The sequence below is a fragment of the Equus caballus genome, chromosome 15, assembly GCF_041296265.1.
Source record: "Equus caballus isolate H_3958 breed thoroughbred chromosome 15, TB-T2T, whole genome shotgun sequence".
In the NCBI taxonomy this organism is placed as follows: Eukaryota; Metazoa; Chordata; class Mammalia; order Perissodactyla; family Equidae; genus Equus; species Equus caballus.
Genome location: NC_091698.1, coordinates 53,088,170 through 53,104,690, shown reverse-complemented (window position 1 = coordinate 53,104,690; position 16,521 = coordinate 53,088,170). Strand labels below are relative to the sequence as shown.

At 44.0% G+C, this 16,521-nt stretch overlaps 2 long non-coding RNA genes across 3 annotated transcripts in view; both read left to right on the top strand.

The window, feature by feature from the left end:
* Positions 1-16,521, top strand: part of LOC138917676 (uncharacterized) — a 69,280-nt gene that overhangs the window by 33,807 nt on the left and 18,952 nt on the right. The window lies entirely within an intron of this gene.
* Positions 4,218-8,374, top strand: LOC138917678 (uncharacterized). Its single transcript, XR_011426023.1, has 3 exons — positions 4,218-4,348; positions 8,081-8,145; positions 8,242-8,374. It is a non-coding gene; the product is annotated as an uncharacterized lncRNA (long non-coding RNA).

Here is a 16,521-nt window from a genome sequence, read left to right as displayed (position 1 = left end):
CCTCAGTCTTGTTCATGTGAGATGTTAGCCCCTCTTTCCATTGCCAAAATCTACACTCTTGCCTCAGCTTGCTGTCTGCCCAAAGCCGGGCTAAGTCACAAGATGGAGGAGAAAAGAGTTGGATATGTTGGGGCAGGTCACACCAGTGGCTGCACATTGTTACACAGAGGGGAGCAGCCAGAGAAATGCATCTGTGGGGAGAGTGCTCCTTCCTTAATTCAACTGCATGGCCTCCCTCATTTCCCCAGGTCTCGCTCTGTGCTTTTGAGCCACAAAGAGAAGACCCACCTGCTGTGAACAGATAGTGTTTTCTTCCTTAGTTCTTCTTGGGTTGTGCCTTTGAGTCTCCACAGCTGTGCTGTTACCCCCACTCCCTCTGCCCCGTCTTCTCTTCATTTCATATGAAACTCATCAGGAAGTCGGGTTTGGGCAGGAGTCACTGTAGCCCCTGGCTGAGATCCTGAGTGGGAGATCAGAGAGACCGTGAGAAAAATGTCAGGCCACTGCCCAGACTGGATGCATCCCAAGAGGGGAGGAAGGTGGGTCTCACAGAGGAGAAACTGTTATTCATCTCAGTCTTTTGGATTGGAATCCAAAGTTACACACAGAGGTTAGGGAAGTGATTTAACCCCCAAACCTCTGAAATACTCAGCTGGCCAGATCCCCTACTAGATTCTCAATCTGAAATTATTGCTTTATCCCTCTAGGATTACGGTTCTGAAACCTCAGCATGCACCAGAATCACCCAGATGGGCTGCTAAAACAGAATCCTGAAACCCATCCCTCAGAGTTTCTCATTCGTGGCCCTTGAATTTGCATTTCTGACAAGTTCTCAAGTGATGCTGCTGGGAACACATTTTGAGAATCGCTGCTCTAGACCAGTGCTTCTCAAACTTTAATGTATACAAGAATCATCCAGGGAATCTCCCTAAAATGTAGATTCTGATTCAACAGGTCTGGGATGAGAGTCTGCATTTCTGACAAGTTCCCAGATGATGTCTATACTGCTGATCCTCAGACCCACCTAGAGTGGCAAGTCTCTAAAGCAGTGGTTCTCAGCCCTGGCTGCATATTAGAAACATCTGGAGAAGTCTCGAAAAATCCCCATGCACAGGCAACTCTCAACCAATTAAACCAGAACTCCTGGGAGCGAGGTCCAGGCATCAATAGCTTTTAAAGCTTCCCAGATGAATGTAATGTGCAGCCAAGGTTAAAGACTATTGTTTTAGAACAGCAGCTCCCATCCCTACTGCATATTTTAAATACATAGGATGCTTTTGCAAAATACCAATTCTTGAGTTACATGCCTAATACCCTCCTAACTGTTATCCCCAATCTGTTATCCAAATTAGCATCAAAAAAAAATCAATGTTCACTTCTAAAAAAAAAAAAAAAAAATTAGCATCACCACACACACAAATACACACACACACACACAAATACACACACACACACACACATCCCTCCTTAAAACCTTCAATAGATTCTTTTCCCCCTTAGGGTAAAAACAAAAGTCAGAATTTCTGGATATGGGACTTGGGACGTTTATATTAAAAAAAAATACCCCCAGTGATTCAAATGTACAGTCAGGATTACAAACCACTGCTCCAGACTGTCTCTTAATCACATTCTACCTGTTCTTTAACCTTTGCCCATTAAATGTGGCTTGCCCACCCATGCATGTAGAAACCTGCCCTGGGCAGCAGACTCTGGTTGCTGACCCCTCACACTTGCCTGCTCAGCCTCATATTCCCCACTTCCATCACTGTCACTGTTTAACCCCTTGCATTTGTTCTTTGCCTACCCGGAGCTGCCTTGGGGCCCCTCCATGTTTTACTAAATGTTGGCCCCTCTTCCCTGGGTTCTGACCTTGCTCCACGTTCTCCAATACCTGACTTGAATGTTGACTCTAACACTCCCTTCAGTTTGAGTTCTCCCCCACCCCCGAATACCGGCCACCTGCTTAGCCTCCCAACCTCCAGGTCAAGTATGTAGACCTTCTGCAAATATTTACTGTGGGCCTCAGAGGTGCCAGGCACTGTGCTGGCCGGGGGCTGCCAAATGAACCAAAACAGACATAGTCCCTGCACCTGGGGAACTTAACATTCTGGTGTGAGAAACAGTGATCAAACAAATGCGAAATCACTACAGTGTTGTGTGCTGGGGAGGAGAGGGCACAGTGCCATGATGTCCATCAGAGGGAAGACTTGCCTGAGGAGCGATATTTAAGCTAAGATCTAAGAGAGCAGTGGGAGTCATCTAAGTGAAGAGGAGAGGAAAATGGGGGAGGAAGGGATGTCATGTGCAAAGGCTGGGCTGTGGGAGGGAACTAAAAGCCTGGGTGGCTGTAGCAGAAGGAGAGGTGGGTGTGAGATGGCTTTAGGCATTCTATAACTTATATGGCCCCCACTCCCTGGTCAAGGTTCAGCACACAGCAGCCATCCACCCTGGCATGGTAGCTGCTTGGTAATTGGCTCTGATGGGCTGCACTTTGCACAACAGAGCAGGTTGTTTGCCCTGGTTGTGTGTGTAGTGAAATAGAATTTTTTTCTTCCTTCTTCCTACCTGTTTTCCTGGGGCCTTTTGCCTCTTTTCTACAAAAATGGGGCAAATCTAGTGACTGTTATGGAAAGTGATGGGTACTATGGTTTATTTTAGCTGACCAGGCACAGGCTCTACATCCAGAAGAATGTTCAAAACAGTCCTTTATTTTAGATTCACGTTGTGCATCTTCTAATCCATATACTGTCCACAGGGGTTGGAGGTCTGGGAGGGACTCCTCTATACTGTTCAGTTGCCCCCCACATCCTTAGCAGTTGGAATGTTTCCTTCCACCTTAGCTTTTGGAGGCCAGCCCCATCTCCTCCAGCTACTAGGGAACAACAACAACAACAGACCTTTCCTTTGGACCCTCATTCACAATAAAGTGTTCTAGGAGGAGGTGACTAACCACAGAGAAGAAGGGGCTGTCCCCAAAGACTCCATGATTCAGCAACACCAGAGCTTTTGACTTATGGGTTGTGTTCCCAAAGAAGGTAGGTGTGTCCTTGAGCACCAAGAATAGATGGGAATCAGCCTTTGCGTTAGACCCAATGAGAACAGCCTAAGCCAAGGGAGGGAAGATGCTAACAAGAATAACTGTAGTTAAAGGCAGAAAAAAGTGATGTGTCCAAAAAAAAGCTGTGATTTCCTCAACTTGATAAAGACTATCTACAAAAAACCTACAGCTAACATCATGCTTAATGGTGAGAAACTTGAAGCTTTCCTTCCAAGGTCAGAACAAGGCAAGGATGTCTCCTCTCACTACTCCCTTTCAACATCGTACTGGAAGTCCTTGAAAATGCAATAAGGCAAGAAAAGGAAGTAAAAGGTATACGGATTGGGAAGGAAGATATAAAACTGTCTTTGTTCACAGACGACATGACCATCTATGTAGAAAATCCAAAAGAATCAACCAAAAGCTCTTGGAACTAACAAGCAATTACAGCAAAGTTGCAGGATACAAGATTAATATACAAAACTTGATTGTTTTCCTATATACCAACAATGAACAAGTAGAATTTGAGATTAAAAACATAATACCATTTACACTGGGACCCCTAAAAAAAGAAATACTTAAGCATAAATCTAACAAAATATGTACAAGATCTATATACAAAACTCTGATGAACAAAATCAAAGAAGAACTAAATAAATGGAGAGGTATTCCATGTTCATGGATAGGAAGACCCAATATTGTCAATGTCAGTTCTTTCAAACTTGATCTAAGGATTCAACGTAATCCTAACAAAAGGCTTGCAGAGACAGTCAGCCTGCAGAGAAAATGGAGAAGACAAGCAGAGCAAAGAGGAGATGAGAGGCATCATGGTTTCAGAGAGAGAGAAACACTACCTCTACTTTCTAAACTGACTCCTATGAGATCTCCCTCTTTCCTTACAATTCCAATTGTTTTTAGTTCCTCTAAGTGTATTTCATGTCTTATGACCAAAGAGTCTTCAACAAAGACAAGTAGGAAATCAAAGCTTCAGAGATGACCTCAATGACATAAGTCATTTTCCTCTTATGACATAAGTCATAAGTCATAAGAGGAAAATCTAAAGAAGTCTGTGAAGACTAAATGTGGTAGAAATCACACAGTGCCTGCAGCAAGTTTTGCCCCTCCTTACGGAAGGACTATTTAAATTACTTGATTTTCAGAAATGTACATTTAGTCCACGAATTTCAGAAAGCAGCAAACAAGTCGTGGTGAGGAGATGCTGCATGCCTGGGGTTCTGTGTACCACTCCAATTTACTCTCTTGCAGAGCGATTTGATAATCTGAGGTCACAATGAAAGTTTCATAACCAAGGTGAGAAAATTACCCAGGAATAATGACTCTCACTTCTCACAGCCTCTTATTAATAATGTGCCTTTAGATGATTCTTATGCTATGCAATCATTCTTTCTTTCATGCAGTCATCCATCCACCCATTGATTCTACAAATACTTATTTAGCACCTACTAAGTAATAGACATTGGAGATACCAAGACAAAAAAGATGTACTCTCTTTCCTCCAGGGCAGCGAGGACTGTTCACTTATAGAGCTTTTGCAGCTTGTAATTATATGTAGTTGTGGAATTCTTTGTTTAATCTCTCTCTTCCCCACTATGTCAATTTTAAAAGGGCAGGAATTTTTTTGTTCACTCTTGTATCCTTGCACCTGGCAGGGTTCTGGCACTCCGTGGGCACTTAACACGTATTTGGTGAACAACTGATGAATAGAGGGCTTTCAGTCTATTCAAAACTTAGAATTGTCTTTCTCCTGTTTTTATTTAACCCTTATTATATCCTACCGCAGAAAAGGAGATCTTTATAGGAGAATCAGGCAATAATACATTTTGAAAACTAGGTGATTAATGTTCCACAGTGTTTGAAAATTGCAGGCTCTGTGACAAGTGCCTGAGCTAACAGAACCTGGTAACCAAGAACCCGCCCTGTAATGTAGATCCTCCATGTCTAGGGACCCTTCCTTTCCTGGTAGCTCTCCAATTAAAACTGCTCAGGAGAGAGAGTGCATAAAATGCAGCTGATTCATTATTCATCTGAGGAAATTGATTGTGGAATGCAGAAGTGGATGTGAGGAATGACCATCTCTACACTGGCAGGATGAGGTGGGCAGAGAGGACAAGGGATTCCTTGTATAGCTGTGCAGGTTGTGCCCTGCACAAGGGCACCCAGCCAAGGGCTTAGGCAGGAGCTGAAATCTAGCCAGGCTCTTCTCCCTGGCAATGAACCCTGGTAAGAGACTGTGTCAAAGGTGTCCTATGGAGCAGAGATGGCTCTAAGGAGTCCTCAGGCTCTTAGGAAGACTGACAAAGAAATGAGGAGGGTGCAGAAGGAAACTGCATTTAGCATTCCATCAGAAAGCAGTGAGGTGGAGTGGTGTCCACCCTGATGGCCTCACTCTGTGAACCACTGGTTGCCCCCCACCTACCCACACCCCTTTACCCACCTCCAGCACATTCAGTTCTCAGAGTGATAAGGGCTGTCTACTAGTAATAGCAGGTGAGATTTGTAAGAGGACATTTGAGACCAAAGCTGTCAGCAGGAGGAAAAGAGCCCCCTAGCTTCCCTGAAGCTGAAGGGGGATGGGATGGCAGACGATGGGGCTGCTAGCCTGCCTGCCCAGCTCTCTGTACTGGCTGGCAGTATAAAGCTTCCTTTCCCCGAATATGGATAGGCTCTACCGACACTGGAAAGAACTCATGTACACAGCCTAACAGAAAAACAATTTAGCACCAAATAGCTTTTAAAAAAAAAATTACCCACATCCACCCCTATTCTGCTCTTCATGGTACATGGAAACTCCAGGGCTATTTCTAGCTCGAGATGCAGGGGTGCTAATGAGCGGTGGGGTTTCTGCAGCTGACTGCTGATAGGACGGAGCTGTTGCCACCCCGCAGAGGTGCTAGGGACAGGCAGCTTAACTGCACACGGCCAGCACATGGTGGGTGGGTGGGAGGACGTCTGGCTGGTTTCGGGGGGGGGGGGGGGGCGGGCGGTAAGCGGCTCTGAAACTGCATTTTGCGAGCAGTAAGCTGAAGACATTGCAGCTCTGTGTGCCTCCAACACCACCTTCCTTCCAGTGCACTAGGCTTAAAAGGGACCACAGAAAGAAAGAATGAGAACTCTAGGCTTATCAGCACAGTTTCTAAGATTGTTTCTCGTGCTTCAAATCTGGAATGTCATCGCAGGGGGCCAAGATGAAGTTCTTTTTCCTGACACAGAATGAATAATCTTAAAGAAGGTGGTCAGATCTTAAGAAAAGTTGTCCAAACATCATGGGGAAGTAGGGGAGGGGAAGGATTGCTTTCAACCATAACATTCCACGGACTTTGAAATCAGATGAACTTGAGTTCACTTCCTGTCTCTTTCATTATCAGCAGTGTGACCTTAGACAGCTGCTTAATCTCTCTGCAACTCATTTCCTTCATCTGTAAAATGGGGATAATCCTAGGAGTTGCATGACTGAAGTGTTTTATTTTGTTGCAGGGGCAGCCCCTGCCTGATCAGCCCTCTGTCCATGGTTCTAGACACTCTTTTGAGCCCGTCAGTCATTCCAAAACCCAGAATCTGCTGGCTCTCTCTCAGCCTCTCCTAGGAGAGTAGTCGTTGTTTTTCCTCACTTTTATGTTTTATCTTAATGGAAAGCTTGCAATTTTTGCACACTCAATGAACAATTAGAAACATGACTTATGTTACATATGTTATGTTACTTACATAACAAACTGCACACACTGCCTTATTTTCAACAGCTTAAATATTTGGCTTTTTAGGATATGGGGTATCAGACACTGCTCTCCCCCAAAGGTACGTCTAAAGTGATAGTAATACATACATTGAAATTATTTTTGGAAGAATTAAGTATGTAAATACTTAGCTCCATGCCTAGCATATAAGTGCTAAGGGGGAAAAAAAAAGTGGCTTTTATGGCAGCTGTATTTTTGTAAACACATTTGGGTACAAAAATTATCCAATTACTTTTTAAGTCAAATTACATCTTACCCTGAGCCTCTACTTTCTACATCTTATTCATTATTGGAGCTGGAATACTCCCCTCAAGTCATGAGAAGGTCTGAGGAGGCTTCCACAGAGCAGAACTTTCCAGGAGGCTCTCTGGCTTTCAGCCCACGCTGGCCACTCGCTGATGTGCTCATTGCCCAGGCACTCGCAGGCGCTGTGCTGTTGTGTCCATTCCTGTCAGGTCCCAGTGTTGGCAGCAGATGGAAGCCCCAGTTCCTAGCACTCAGGTCCCCCGCCTCCTCAGTGCTCCTGTTCACCACCAGCTATTTCTCTCAGAGACTGAGGCATCTTTCTGGGTGACTGCAAAGAAGCAGGGTCTCTACTACTTGAGAGCCCCTGAGACTCCTGGAGCCCAAAGCATCCTTCTCTTCTCGGGATCAGGGACTGTCTTCTTTTCCTGGAAGGGAGGAGGGGACCAGACAGGGCTTCTTCAGCCTCTACTCCTCCGGACACCAAGTAATCTCCCTCCAATGGTGCCATTTCCCTTTTAATACACCTTTTTACTCCGTTATCATTATTATTTTTGAACAAGCTAAGTCATCTTACCACAGGAACTTAGGATTCTTTTGTCATATGTTTATTTTGAGAGTCACGAACACTCTCAGAATCTCATTCAATCTGACACCAAATAAAGATCTAAGTCCATAAGCAGAAATTAGCTCAGGTCCATTGAGAAACAGGGCTCTGTCTTCTAAATCTTTGTTTTAGTATATTGGTTTCGTGATCCCTTCAAGACAGCACAGTGCTTAACTTCACTGCTGTTCTCTGTGAAATATTCTCCACTTACCCTTGTTGTTAGAAGACTTTCCTAACTCACTGATGAGTTATTTCACTTGACTGCCCTGTGTACTGGGGAGAGAGAGTGGATCTGTATGAGTTTATCCTTTTCAGAAAGAAAATATGTTTGCCTGGGATTTTTCTGCAGAAGGCAGCCAGCAACACAACTCTGTGGTCTATATGTAAAACATCTGACCTTCTCACCAATGTGGTTAAAACTTCTGTTTTCTTACTCAGCAGGAGCTTGCTGAAAACCGACGTTGTAGTTGCTGGCTGGGATCACAGCTCTACAATTATTTCTAACGGTATGCAGTTTTTCTAAAAGGATTCAAGCAAGGTCAGCATGATAGGCATTTGTCTGATGGCCTCTGGGCCTAATGGGCATTTTTGTTTACTTCAAGAAGGGAAAAGAGAGGAGGGGATGAAGACCTGGGATCTACAATCCAGAAAAGTTCTACTATTGGCTCTCACTACAGATGTTTCTGAATGTTTCCATCCATGAAGGAAATGGCTAATAAAATGTACACAAACTCAGCATTCAGCTCTTAATAGGTTTATTTCTACTATTATTAAACGCTTCTTAAGAGTCATCAGAGTGTTGAAGGAGTAGATGTGCCCTTGTTAACAATCCAAATGAGTATGGAAACCCGAAAGGAGAAGAAGGATGGGAACGAACCCGGACAGACATGGTCAACGATAAAAGCCATAACGCCTTCTCTAGCACAGTCTTTCCAAAGCTCTGGCACATTTGTGAAAATGGGATAGACGTTCTATGAGAGTTAGGGAGGACATTGGTTAAAGATGATAAACACACAAGTAGAAGCCTTTCACTCACTCCGAACACTTAAGAACTTCTGGATAAAATATAATCAAAATGTTTTTAATATATAACTAAGCATGAAGTCAAGAAAGGAAAATTGCCAAGTTGCAGAAGCAAAGCGAGAACTCAACGTCAGAGGTGAATAGGAGCTGTACTGTGCACGTGGTGAGATCTAAACTCATGTTGTCTACAGAACGTGAGACCCAAGCTGTGATACTAATATTAAAAACTTGTCTCAACCTTGATATAAAAATACGAGTTCATTGAGAGATAGTTAAAAAGGCCCCTAAGTAAAAAATAAATCATGTTTGAGGATAAGAAGACCCAACAGCATGAAGATCAATTTTCCCCAAGTTTATCTGTAGTCTCAATCAAAATTTCAGTGGGAAAATTTTGTGGATATTCTGCAGAAAAATCCCAGCTGCTCATAAAATGTCTATGGAAGGGCAAAGGGCCAGAAAGAGGAGAGAGAATCCTGAAGAGGGAGAAGCAGAAGGAGGAGGATGGGGACCTGCCCCACCAGATACCAAGAACTTACTGTGAAACCCCAGCAATTAGACAGAGGGGAGGGGAGAACTGACGGGGAGAGAGATGAAGAGACCGTTCCAGTGGATGGCAGAGAGCCTGGAAATCAACTCACGGTATGAAAAAAACTTGCTTCATAACAGAGCAGTAAAGAAAGGAATATGGTAATCAAAAATGGACCTGGGACAACTGGTCAACCAGATCAAAAAGAAAATTAAAAAAAAAAAAATTAAAAATTGAGTTCCTACCTCATATCATACAGAGAAATCAACTCTAAGTAGATTAAATATTTAAGTGTTAAAACACCAAACTTCAACGTTTTATTAAAAATGTAGAAAGTTCTTATGACCATTGAGTAAGGAAAAATTTCATAAATAAATAGCAAAATGTGCAAAAATAAAGAGAAAATATTCATAATTTGAATACATAAAAATGCAAAACTTTTGTTCATCATGACATGTCACTAAAAGAGTGAAAAACAAAATACAAAATGAGAGAAGATATTTGAAGCAAACGTAACTAGCAAAGGACTTGTATTTTGAATGCGTGAAGAATCTCTCTGAATTAATACGAAAAAGACCAGGTTGATGGGATACCTGATGTATCTCGACAGGCTGCAAGGAGGTTTAAACAACTGTTAGAAGGTTGGGATTAAATGAGTGATACGTTCATAGAAAACTAAGAAATTGAGGAAAACAATTATAGATTCCATGGAAAACAAAAACTGTTACAGGAAAGGAAAGTATTCTTAGCACATTACATGGCCCAGCAATCCAAGGTGTTCATGTGAACATGACAGTCTAAACACTGAATGCTGATCTAATCAGGTTAGACTAGAACTCCTAGAAGGATGAAATACAGGGGAGGACGGGGGACTGGTGGGGCAGGGCAGTGAATGAGAGCTAAACACTTCTTTTCCATAGTGGGGTTGCAATATACTGCCAACCACCAAAACAGACTAATAAACAGACAAAAACAACAATACGAATACGTTCTTTAGAGATAGAGCCATAAATCCCAAATAATCAGTTAAAAGAGCAGAAAGTGACTTCTCTGGGGAGGAGAACAGAGGATTCCCTTATAGGACCATTTGTCTCTTTTCACAATGAGCACATATAATTTTATAAAAATTAAACTGACTCCCTGACTGACTAATAATAACAAAGAACCAAATTGATAGTCTAAGAATGAAAAAACAAAGCCATCGGAATTAAAAGTTTGAGAGACTGAGGAATAGACACAGCTCCCTCTGGAGTGTTTCGGTCCAACCAGTAAAGCAGGGAAATTGGGATGAGACTGTGCAGAGCAAGGGTCTCCACAGGGAAACTGAGGCCCACTGAGCAGAGCCAGTCACCACCGCCCAGCCCTCTCGTTCTTCTCTGCAGTTTGGCTAACGTCCCAAGAGAAGAGAGGGCAGCCAGTGGTGCCACCTCCTCTCCACCCCTAGAGAGAGACTTGATTTTCAGCATCACCTCCCTGCCGGCCCCACACCAGCAATAACCATGAACATCAATTGCACGTCTGTTGTAAGCACTTCACATGTATTAATGTATTTTATTTCGTTTCATTGTGAGCCTTTCATCCTCACTGTCACATGATGAGGTAAATATTATTACTCTCATAATTAAAACGGAAGTGCTCAGAATTAAGGAACTTGCTTAAAGTCACCCAGCTGGTAAGTGGTGGATTTGGGATTTGAACCAAGGCAGTCTGTCGTCAAAGCTCACAGTCTCAACCACTGTGCTACAACATGTCTTGTTACACAGACACACACACACACACACATACCTCTTACCTGAGGTCTTCAGTGAAATAGCAAGTTTATCTTTGAAAACAAGTTAAGGATCCCTCCTATACCAGAAATGAGAGTAAGCTGAAAGCAGAATGAACTCATAAAACAGAGGGATGCATAATTTTTTTTTGAATTTTATTTATTCTCTACCTCATTTTCAAAGAAGATATGAAGTGGCTTCCAAAAATTTCATATGCAGGAAGCAGATAAAATATGAGTAAAATTTTAAAAAACAGAGTCAAAGAAAGTGAATAAATGAATATGCCAGCTGAAAAATTCAAGAAGTTTGCTGTATCTGAAAATAAAACCCAAACAGGAGCCTCCTGACTACCAAGCCAAATAAAGAAATGCAAGTAATTGTAAAGATTTCATTATAAAATAGGAGAGAATTGATTGAATGTTTATGTGACATACAAGTTAAGTGCATGATAGAGAAGGAAGGGGAGATGGAATAACATGTCATTGTACTCTGAGACACTGTGATTTTGGAGAAACTTACCACTTTTATTTCCCAACCAAGAAAGTAAATTTGGAAAAGTTTCACGTGGGCCCTCTGTCTGCCTCGAAGATATTTGCCTCCTTTCTTAGGCTCACAACATTAAAACCACGATGCAGATTGCTGTCATGTCATTAGAGCCATCCTTAAGGTGAATCAAGCAAGCGCAGGGTAAATAAGGAAAGCAACCAACAGAGAGCCAGGTGAGACTTGAACCCAGGGCTGAAAAAGTGGAATGTGCATGTATTTCCCCTGCTCACAGGCTTGTTGGCATCCCCCTTCCTCTGCTGTGTGGAAGAATTGATCACGCAGATTTTGGAAAGCTGTGGTGTTCTTAAGTCAAGCTGGGATGGAGGCCAGCCGTGGACTGGCAGCCAAGCATGCCAGACGTCGTAGTCAAGAATAGAGTCCTAAGGTGCTCCTGGGATCCTGGTGCTCAGGGAAGATAGCAGCCACAGCCACAGTGATATTTAAGAGAAGAGACGACAGCCAACCAGCGAGAGGTTCATGTACTTGCACCCTTCCTTGTCTCCTTGACCTGAAAGTCTGGGTCTTCTGGGACCCCGTTTTCTGGGAAATTAGTATTGATCCAAAGCATAAGAAGACTTATTACTCAATAGAAATTCAAATAATCCTTTGAAGTTACCAAAATGGTCTTCCCAGATGAGGCTGAGTCCACTCTCAACACAGCCATCACATCTTCCTCCAGCAGCCACCCTATCTCTCTCTGCCACAGCCAAACTTCTTGAAGGAGTTGTCTGCATGTGCTGTCCCTACTTCTTTATCCCCCATCCAATATTCCAGCGAAGTTGCTCTGAGCAGAGTAGCTACTGACCTTCTTGTTACTGAGTGGGCACATCTCAGTTCTTGTCTTGCTTGGTCTCCTTTTAGCAGGAATTATCCTCTCTTTGGAAACACTCATTTCCCTTGGATTCTACAACTCCACTGTCCCCTGACTTTCCTTCTCAGGCTCCTGCCCTGTGCCCTGAGATTTTAGTCCTCCTCCTGCTACATGCAAATCTGGTGCCCTGTGAGCTCTATGAGGGGACGGAAGTTCTGCTTGGTCGCCATTGTTTCTCTCAGTGCCTAGCAAAATGCCAGGCATGTAGGGGGTGATCAATGAATATGTTCGAAGGAATTAATAAATGTGAATTTTGTTCATATTTATTTAGGATTTATATCCTATGACTAAAAAAAAGAATGAGGTGGTTTACAATGTTCAATATATCTAAAAATATAACAAAAATTTTAAAGTGAGAAAGAAATAATGGAAGCCAAATAAAAGTGGAATGAGATAGACACACCAGCTTTCTGGGATGAATTAGTTACTACAGTGGAACATTCGATTTAGTGCTGAGCTTCCTGGTAGGCAAAGCAAAATAAGAAATATATCAAGTTGTTTAGTTCTCATTGGCAAATGAAAGGAAGCATACAAATTGGAATATGGATAGAAGTATTTTGTGGTACTGAACTTTAGTAGGTGTTTTATCATACAGTTACATTTATAAGGAAGGGACATTAGAGAATATACTGGACAGTGTCTTTGATCATCATTTTTCAAAATATATAGATGCTTCTCCAAACTATTCTTTTAGACATCTGGATGATACTAATAGAAGGAGTAGGTAGTCCAAGATGTACCAGAGCTGTCTTAATTAGAAAAGTGGATTGGATTTGGTGGGTACCAGGCACCAGAAGATGCATTCATAATGTGAACTCAAATACCATGGCTCTCTTGCCCTTGTTGGAAAGCCTAAGCAAATGTTGGTGGAGGCCAGGAAGTTCTGGCTATGCTGATTTTCACAGGGAAACCCACACAAACCCTGACTTCGTTTTCCTTCAGAGATTTAACACTGTGGGTTCATAAAAGCCCCAACTTGGAAATAGGGGGCAATCTGTGCTCTAACAGTCAGGCATCTTGGGAGCATGGGATGTCAAAGTCCCAAAGTGAGGCCAGGTAGGATTTCTGCTTGTGCTTTCCTCTCCTACCAGATTTGGCTTAAATCCAAAGAGGCAAGAATGTTCAATAGTGAGTTCCAGAGAGGTAGAAAAAAATCAGTTTGATTATTCTTAACCCCCTCTCAACATCCAAATTAAAAATAGAGTCGAGAGGCAAGATTTGCAGTAAGGATTTTTGGAGAAAGCTGATGGTATGCTGAGGGACCCCAACATCCTTGCAAAGGAGGATAAATCTCCTTCCCTTCACAATAGAGGGGCTTAAGGAGAACTTAATGTGTGTCACCTTCAGTTTGGGAGGCAGTGGATTGGACCAGCCTGGAAAACCTAAATGGACTGGCTAATGGCCTTGATGGTGGAGCGAGGAGAGAGGGCTGGGTTAGTGGGTGTAGAACCAAGGATGCAGGAAGTGAACTATGTATGTTGAGAGAACAAGTGTGGGGACTTGGATGCTGCCCCAATGAGTTAGCTGTGGGGTAAAGGGACCTCAGCTGTGAGATGTCACTGAATTTCCAGTGACCAAGGAAGAACAAGCAGCCACTGGCATCTAGACACTTTAACCTTTGTCCTGGGCCCACAGGTGAGAGAACCCAGGGATGCTGAGGGGGGTCTCCGAAGAAGACTGAAGTGTGAGACCAGCCGCCCCTGAGAAGGCCCACCCTGGAACTTTCCTGCTCCCTTCTCCAGTTCTCCCTTCTCCTCCAGCTGTGTGTGTGTGGGCGTGGGTGTGGGTGTGTGTGTGTGGGAGTGGGGGGCAGGGGGTGTTGGGGAGGAGGGGCTGTCAGTCAGCAGTTTAAGGGAGGAGAAGTGGGGAAGAAGAGAAAGCCAATCACAGCTGCCCTCCCTCCTATGATTGGCCTGAGCTGGGAGCCAGGAGAGGCCTCAACTTCAAATCCAGTTCAGAGATTTTATTATTACACAAAACATTGTTACATAGGATATTATTACATTTTAATTTCTGGACTGAGACTGTATTTTGTGACTTCAATGACCATGGGACTCTTTTTTAGCTAAGAGGGACTAAAAAAGACAGAGGGTCTGCCTGGGTTTCCTTCCAGGGCTGGAGGAAGAGCCCACGGTGCAAGTTTAAAGGGCTCCTGGAAGACGAAACAAAGCTGCCATGTGATACCTGCCCCCAGTCTCCTTGGCACAACGTGGGGACATAAGCAAGCCCAAGCCTGTCCCTGTCCTGGAGCTGGGACGAGGGCAGGGCGGAGAGTCCACCAGGGGCAGGCTTGGGAGCTGAGTGCGTTCAGAGGAGGGGCCCTTCCCTGGGCAGAGGCAGGAAGCCTGGCTCACTCCCTGGCACCAGGAAGTCTGGAGAGTGAGGGTGCTGGTGGAGAGGCTCCCAGCTTTTGGCCCTTGGTGGGAAAGGACAGGGCAGAGCCGGAAGCTCCTCTGAAAATACCTAAGGGTCAAGCCCAGCCACCAGGGCCCCCAAGGTGAAATGCTCCTCCATCAGATGACACGGGTGGAGGGTAGGCCAGATACCCAGGAAAGTGGGCCCAGGTGAGGTACCCTTGTACCCCAGGCTCTGGGAAGGAAGATGACTTTAGAACCAGAATCAAAAGAGAGGTAATTAGAAGCTGCAAGCAGACTGAAAGGAACGTGTAATACCTGCCCTCACGCAGCTGAGAGCGCTTGGAGCACTTTGGAAGAAAGGCGCAGAGAAAATACAGAGTAATATTATTATTTGTCTTAATTATAATTAGAATCTACAAGTTGAGTCTTGAAAGTCATTTATAGCACATCCTTACTTGTTTAGGTCAACTTCCCAGAAAGAGGGGAAAAAATAGACTCGGACATTTTTAATTTAGATGAGAAACAGGTCCAGGTGTCCTACTATCTGGAGCTCCCCTATTTTAAGGATGCCCTTTGGGGTTCAGGTATATTAACGTGCTGGCTAGATCCTGAAAGTTAAACAGGGTAGAAAATAGGCTTGTTTTTAGCTTTGGAGGGCTATAGGCCAACTGGAAGCTTCTAGCACTGTGAAGTAATGCAACTGGTAAAAGAGCTGGTAAATTATCCATGACTCAAGGTGTCTTGAGTGATGGGTCTGCAAAGCAGAGCACTAGGGGAGGATGCTGAACAAATATCTGGGGGAACCCCAATGGTTCTTGATGATTCCAGGGCTTATTGTCCAGGTTAAGGATAATTCAGGCTTGCTGACCTTTTTCCTCTCACCTCCCGCCCCTCTTAGAGGGCAGGAGGTGGCAGAGTAGGGCCGGAGGGAGAAAATGCTACCTGCTTATATAGCCTTCATGGGCAGCTCTGTCTGGTGAAAAAGTTCTTGAGAGCAGGTTAGGGCTGGTGGTTGTGATGAGGTCTCTGCCTCGTGGATTTCAGGCACCCACGCTGCTCCTGTGTCCAGAGCACTTGGAAACCAAACAATCCAGAAAGGGCTGTGATTGGCAGAGCCACTGAAACCAGAGCTGTGTAGACATGACGAAGAGAGTCATGCCACTGCGTGGTGCAGCTAGGTTTGCAGGCTTTGTGACTGATGAAGACAAGTGTTGCCTAACAGTTTATGAAAAATCGGTTAAAAAAATATGTGTGCCCATGTCATTGTGGATGAGAACTTAATGGCTATGCGGTCAGGGATTCTTGTGCTTCTGTTCCACCTCCTTTTCCCAAAACTAGGGCCCCAGCTCCCGTGGCTACCAGGGCCTGTTCATGCTCAGCCCTGCCTCATCTCGTACTCTGAACTCATTTCTTGATCCTCTTTCCCTTCTCCATCCAGTTCCCACATTCCAAACTTACCCATCCTTAGTCTCTTCCTGAGGGTCTCTGAAAGTTTGAAAATCAGTAGTGTTGGGTTAACGTACCCCTTTTTCTGGGTAACATTTTATTCTGCTTTGTGGAGCCGTGCCTTCACCTAGAAGGACACTGATGGGAGCGTTTGTGGCATCGTGTAGCCCAGTGGTGGGGGGAAGCTGGGTGTGGGGCATCGCTCAGCAGCACCACACACCCCCAAATCTGCAAAGTCTTGGAGCACCAAGATATTTTTCCCCAATATTGCTCTGAGTTTTTTGGCTACTCTCCTTGCTCAGGTAAATTTCCCTCTTTCTAAGTTTCTAATCCCTAGGTTTGTC